Here is a 7,271-nt window from a genome sequence, read left to right on the forward strand (position 1 = left end):
TGATTGGGAATTTAATTAACTACATGTTAGTTTTTTGTAAAACATTTAAATTTGTTACAAGATTTTTAAGAATTATATTGTCCGGCAGATTTGTCAATTGTCAGTGAATTTTAAATAGCTATACATAATTAACTAATTTATTTTTATGGGCATTACAGATGTTATATCTATACAGAATAAATAAATGGTATGCTTCAATAAAAACACATTTAAGCGTCTAAAACGCGAGAATTGGCAACATTCCAGACCGCTAAAAAATAAATACTGCTCACTTAGCCCGGGGATAGATTTATGGCACGGTCGAGTTTGACTTATAATTAACTTACGAGGAAAAGGAAAAATACCTCATACGTAATTAAAATTCGACCCTTTGAATGATTCAACGCAACGGTTAGTGAGAAATTAGGCCGTTTTATTTTTAATATAAAAAAATATATTTTTCACGTATACCGTTAATTGGGTTTACATCTCGTGAATCTTTTACGAAGTTAAATAAAAATTTCCAATTTTACTCGCATTTCGGTGACAGGTTCGGTTAACCTTCCATGAATGACATGTAAGGGTCAAAAATGGACCGTACGTGCTGTCCCTAAATCCCAACATCTGCAAATTATATTCAAAAGTCCCTTAGTTGTTATGAAATAAATTATTTTTGATTAGGTCGCAGCATTTGTTAAATCAGAGTGATTCACACTTTTTTTATTGAACGAAACTATTCTTAATAACATTTTTGTATGTAATAGGAGGCAAACGGGCAGTAGGCTCATCTGATGTTAAGTGATAACACAGATGAGCCAATCCATGGACACTTATATTGCCAGAAGGCAAGTGCATTGCCGGCCTTCCAAGAATTGGTACGCACTTTTCTTGAAAGACCCTAAGTAAGAAAATACTTGAGTGGGCAGCTGGTTCCACATAGTGGTGGTGCGTGGCAAAAACTGCCTTAGAAAACGCTCAGTTGTGGAACGACGGACGTCGAGGTGGTGAAATACCATCCTATTTTGTAATTTGCCTTGACGTCCGATAATGAATTTCAGCAGAACCGAACAAATTGTTCGGTCTAATACCTGCAGCTTCTGTGATGATGTTCAGTATATGATTTGAGAAATCACCATTTTCACAATCGTTTAATGTAATTAAAAAAAAATCGAGAATAATTAGAGCGGCAGATTTGTTCAAAATCAAATGTTAATTATTCTTATTTCCCAATACCATCCCGATCGTTCTTAGAAGACGTCGATCGATTGAGTAAGAATGGGACCTTGATTGATGAGATGTCAGCGAAGATGGAAAATCCTTAGCGTATGTTATGCATACAATAATGTGTTTATTTTTTATTTATTTATTCAGAAGATTTGCATAATTTTTATTAAGAAAACACTTTTTTTTAAACGGATTGATTATTATTATAAACTTATAATTATAATTATTTACATAAATTTTTCCGACGTTTCGCGTGCTTTACAGCGTGCGTGGTCACGGTGACTGAAGACAAAAGGTGTTGAATGTCAAAAGTATCACAGCTGTAGAGAAAGTTGTGTTATCTGTATTTATTTCCCCGGAGCTTGTATCGATTAAAAACTGACGGGTTTTTACGGAAATTACTCACAGTTTCCTCTAATTTTGCGGATTGCTTGTCTTGGGATTTTATTTTGGATATTATTGGATCCCAGGTGTTTGATAATTTTAGGCCGTCTTCTCTATTGAAATTGGTTTGTTTTTTATTTTAATGGCTTCGCGTACCAATCTTGGGAAGAATATTTTTTCTTTCGCAAGTACTTTCGGTTGGTCAAAGCGTATGTAGTGATTAGGCATGTCTAGTGTGTGTTCACAGACTGCTGATTTTGTGTGTCGTCTATGTCTAATGTCCGCAATGTGTTCTTTGAGTCTGCTGGACATATTGCGTTTAGTTTGGCCTACATAAGACAGGCTACAGTCGCAATCCAGTTTGTATATACCTACATCTTGGGTTTACTCATTTTGGCGCCAATACATTGTACAATATTTTGCGATTTTAAAATGGAGTGTGGTGATAAAGGGAACCGAATCGCTATGATAACATTACATATTAAAACTCTCTATACCCATGGTTTTAGTAAAATATTTGTGTATTGGGCTATTAATAGGTACAACCAGACCTCCTGTGTCTGTGACAGAAAAAGATCTGGCCGTCCACGTAGTGTTCATACGAAAAAGGTGGTCAAGGCAGTAAGGAAAAGAATTCGAAGAATTCCTGTCCGAAAGCAAAAGATTTTATCTCGGGATATGGAGATAACACCTAGAACCATGTCGCGTATTTTAAAAGATGACTTAGGACTTGTAGCGAGACGTAGTAGTCATTTCTTAACTGATAATTTAAAGAAGGATAGGGTGGTAAAACCGAAACAGCTACTGAAGCGGTACGCAAAGTTAGGTCGTCGGAGGAACGTTTTAAAAAACAATATAACCGTATTTATGCTCAAAGCTCTAAGAAGAGTGATGGTTTGGTGGGGTATTATGATGAAGGACCTATAAAGGTAACGAGGCATACTTTTATGAAAAAGGTATCAAAACATCGGCACAAGTGTATTAAGATACCATTCTTAAGAAGAAGGTTTTACACCTTTAAAACACCATTTTCAATAATCAATAATGGTCCTTCCAGCAAGACGCGGCGCCGGGTCATACAGCTCTGTCTACGCAGTCTTGGTTGGACGTTCTTCAGCTCTTATGAAATCCCAAACATTCGTTACGTTACATCTATATAGGTGTAAAATAAAATCCTTTATTTAGCTTTGTTAAAGACATACAATCCTATCTCCTCTATGAAATTTATAATAAACATACAAAAAAACCTAATGCGATCAACCTTTTAAATTCTTGCTTTAAATTTCTGTATCTGTTTCGTGATTATTTGTTATTCCTTGGCCACCAATAAAAGACGCCCCTGTAGCCACTAGTCCAACATCGCTCTATAATAAACAAAGGTCTTGTTAAATAAAGTATAATGTTTATTACGACCTATGAAATGTACAAAAATACAGAAACAATTGATAATTGAAAGTAATTCTTTTAGACATTGTACAAACAGTTACGAATTGAAATAAGTACAAACCGTAGCTCTGACAATTAGTGCACTGCGCACGTCCTCAGACGACCCTTCACCCGACTTCACTAAAAGTTGAGACTAAACGTGACACGACTCTTTCCAATGAGTGGCGCCCCAGAGTTTCACCATCATAGTACATAATATCTACAATAACTATTTAACAATTACATAATGCTAAAATAAACCTGGCATCGAGTAGTTTTAATGATGGGAATTTCAAATAAAAATTATCAAAAGAAAATGAAATAAATCTTAGTCAAAATACAAAATCGTTTGGTTAAACGTGTACACCCTAGATATTGACATTAATCCACGACATTTTGAAACGTAAATTTATTAAAATAATTCAACGCTCCCCTCCTCATAAAAGTCTCCTCGGAACCGTAAATCCGACTTGTGTCAATCAACTCTTTGTAAAGCGTAACAAAAGAATGTTGAAATCACAATATTAATTATCATTTTACCTAAAACAGCTATGTCTTATTTTATTTAGGGTAAGAAGCAATAATTGTTTTATATTCAAAGAAACAAAAGTATTTACGTGGGTTATATTGACCTGGCCAGTTAGAAACATTTCTAATGAAAACTTTTTTGATTGAAGCCCCATCTCGTGCCACTATTTACAATTGGTTTAACGAGTTTAAGCTTCCTTTAGCGACTACTGAAGATAACATCAGTGCTGTGCGACGTATGATAGAGGATACCGGCAAGCCTAGGCATTGGTATGAGTCAAGTTCAAAAAACATTACACGAACATTTAGGCGTCAGGAAGCTTTGTACCAGATCGATTCCCCATACTTTAACCGACGACCAGAAACACCTTCACATGGACTGGTGTCGCCAAACGTTAGATAAGTTCAACGCCGGTGACTCAATTGCTGTATTTGACATCGTCACAGGTGATGAAGCTGGATATACTTCTACGAACCCGAAACCAAAAGACAATCAGCTCAGTGGGTTACGAACGGAGATTACTTTGAAAAACAAAAGTATTGGCAACTTTCCACATTAAGCCGTTTTTCCTTTTCTAAACATTTTCAGCGTTACCTAGGTATGTCATCAAATAACGACAGAAGTCCTTGTTTATAGTCAATATAGACTTGACGAGGAACAAATATTTAAAATATGTTAGGCACCGACCGTAGCGACACCTATAACGTCCATTTGCGAATCTATATCTCATACTAGATCTAAAAGACCTTAACCTAAACATATAAATGATTTAGTTAGACTTTTCGAAATGTTTTATGACACAATATAATATACTTATGTATGCAGTTTGACATTTATGTTTATTTTTTACTTCTTATATTATATATTGAAAAACATTATCAATTATTCGACGTGTATGCTTTTGTTATAAATTTTCAATTCAGTTCATGATACATTCGTAATATTTCATTATTTGGATATTATTGTCATTATTTCATTCAATATTTTCCAGTAATAGTTTTGTATGCCCAATACTTTCGAATGTTACGACCCCCATATTTTTTATTTGATACAGTATCTGCATAAAGGATTCACTCAATCACAAGTAATCCATACATCTATTGTAAGCACTAGCTCTGAACACGGCTTCTTCGAGTGTATAGCAAACTTGTATTTTTACAAATAACTACATACATGTATTAACATTTTCACGGAATAGCAAGATATTTTTGTGATTTTGCTAAGTAAAGGAGTGCAGACGGCGACAACGTTTGTGTTATTTTAGCGGCAAATGAATATTTAAATTACTAAAGTTCTAGCGGAGATCTGGCGCATTTAAGCTTGAGAATTGAGATGTGTCTGAAAATAGCTAATCAACGTTTCTGTTTTCTTTACAGTCTCCATTTATTGTTATAGTTCACATTAAAAAATAGTTTATTAATATTGTTACGAGGTAGGGGATCGGATAGAAAATGCCGTAGATCTCTTCAATTGTTTATTTCTAACAAATGACTGAGGAATTTATTAACACAAATTACTCGCAGCAATGCACTCTAACTACACATACACAAAATAGGCACTAATAACTTTAATTATGCACACTTCACACAGTACTTTATCACTTGCCTTCACTTTATCGCTTCGGTGTTTATCTCTTGATACCGCATTCGAAACCTAACTGATTGGTCGTGCTTCAGCTCGCTTATACATATATCCTTGGGCAGAAACTTGAACGATGTTCGATAACTCTTTTTGCATGATTGTTACTGAGTCGCGATTGTACCATTCTAGAACTTCCATACTCTTTGTCTTTTTCGTACGTTGCTCCGTTCTTGTCGTACGGCGTTCTGGTGTGCCCAGTCTAGCTTCTAGAAGGCTCCGATCTTCCCTCTCTCTCGCGTATCATTCCACCCTTGCTCCACACCTAGATAATTCTGTCTGGAATCTTCATTCATCAAAGGGGTATAACTAGGCCTGAAAACTTCTGACAACGGGTTTTCGGAGAACTGTACCAATCGACTATACATGTTTTCAGCCTCCTAAAAACTAGGTAAAATTATGCAAATTACAATTTTCTAATATAAGTTTGAGCTTCGCCTTAAACGGTCAGAAATCATATTTCAGCCTGCTGAAAAGTTCTCTAAGTAGTAGAAAAATCTAGAAACATTGCAGTCGACCCATCTTCGTAACAATATTATAAAAATTATTGTTAATATTTGTAAAACTCAAAATTAGTTAGAGAATGTATATATTTTTCAGATTTTTACCCATTTTTATTATACTCATCTTACAAAAACCTAATACATATATACGTAGCTACTTAACTAGTGGTCAGATTAGAGACTTAGTATGATTCCCGTATATCCTCAACGTATCGAATTCTTACATACGGGAGTAATAGTTCGCTAAGGTTGAGATTCAGACACGACACTTAGCGCGAACATAACACCCGTTTGTCAGTCAGCAGTAACAATAATTCTATTCTTAAGTTACAATCACGTCTTGAGCACATGCAAATATTGACTACTCTTAAACTTTATGCAGAAAATCTGATTCGACAGCTTTTTAAATTAGATCTAAGTACACTTACTCAGCTGTTAAATATAAACTGTGATTAAAGTAATAAAAAATAAATCCCACAAGTTTGGTTTTTTATACTGAATATTATGTCAGCCTTGATTCAGAGTGGATCGAAGAAGCCATTTCACACCCGATCGAACGCAATCATACTCATATCGTCATATGGAATAACGAATACTGAAAATATATCGGTAATTTATAAAATAAAATCCTTGACTTATAATAGGCATGCTACTATTTTGTAGTTTAACGGGTATTATAAATCAATTTAGGTTTATTTTATCTCTGTGCAGAATTTTTAATAGATACCTATTGATTTTAGATACAAAGCGAAGGTTTTTTCGTCAAATACGTTACACCTTTATATTCTATCTGAATTTTTTTAATAGGTGAGATCTAGAAGACTACTACCGTTAAATAAGAGATTAGATTTTCAGCTTAATAAAATAATACTTTGGTAATTTGCTCTGTCTGTAGTGGAGAATCCGTTCAAATCAATCAATCTTTTACTCTGATTTTTTACTGCTAATGATATGTCTATTTATGTATGTGAAATAGAGTGGCTGAAATTGAATACTTTTCTTCCGAGCAGCCTCTTTTTTAAAATAAACTCTGAGGAATTTATAGCATCATATACAGAATAATATAATTAACGTGACGTATGTTGTGGTTCATAGGCCAATGCGCTTTGCTAACAGCGTATCAGCTGAATAGCTACTCAGCTAAATTAACATACCTTCGTAGTTCGTATTTGTGTTAGATCTATATAGAGGATATATATTGGGGGCGATAACGCCGCAGAATATACAGATATGTCATGGATCGTGATATAAGTTAATAAAGTTCCTTTGTTTAAAGCATCATATAAATAGAACTTCGTCAATGAAAACATAAATTGAATATCGATTTTCTAACCACGACGAGTGTTCTTGTGTTGTAAAATTATGCATTTCACAGTTTCTCGTAAATTTGTTATCTCCTGATATGTTTATAATCTCTATTACTCTCATAGAATATTACTCTACAAATTTTCAGCAGTCGTGTAAATGAGTCGTATTTTTCTTTAAAATTTCACTAATTTAATTATGTGATGAGTTAGATATTTTGATAACATTGTCTGCAAAATAAAATATATAATATTTCTAGAATTAGTGCTAAGTACACCCATCAG

Source organism: Pieris brassicae, chromosome 7 (genome assembly GCF_905147105.1).
Source record: "Pieris brassicae chromosome 7, ilPieBrab1.1, whole genome shotgun sequence".
Classification (NCBI taxonomy): Eukaryota; Metazoa; Arthropoda; class Insecta; order Lepidoptera; family Pieridae; genus Pieris; species Pieris brassicae.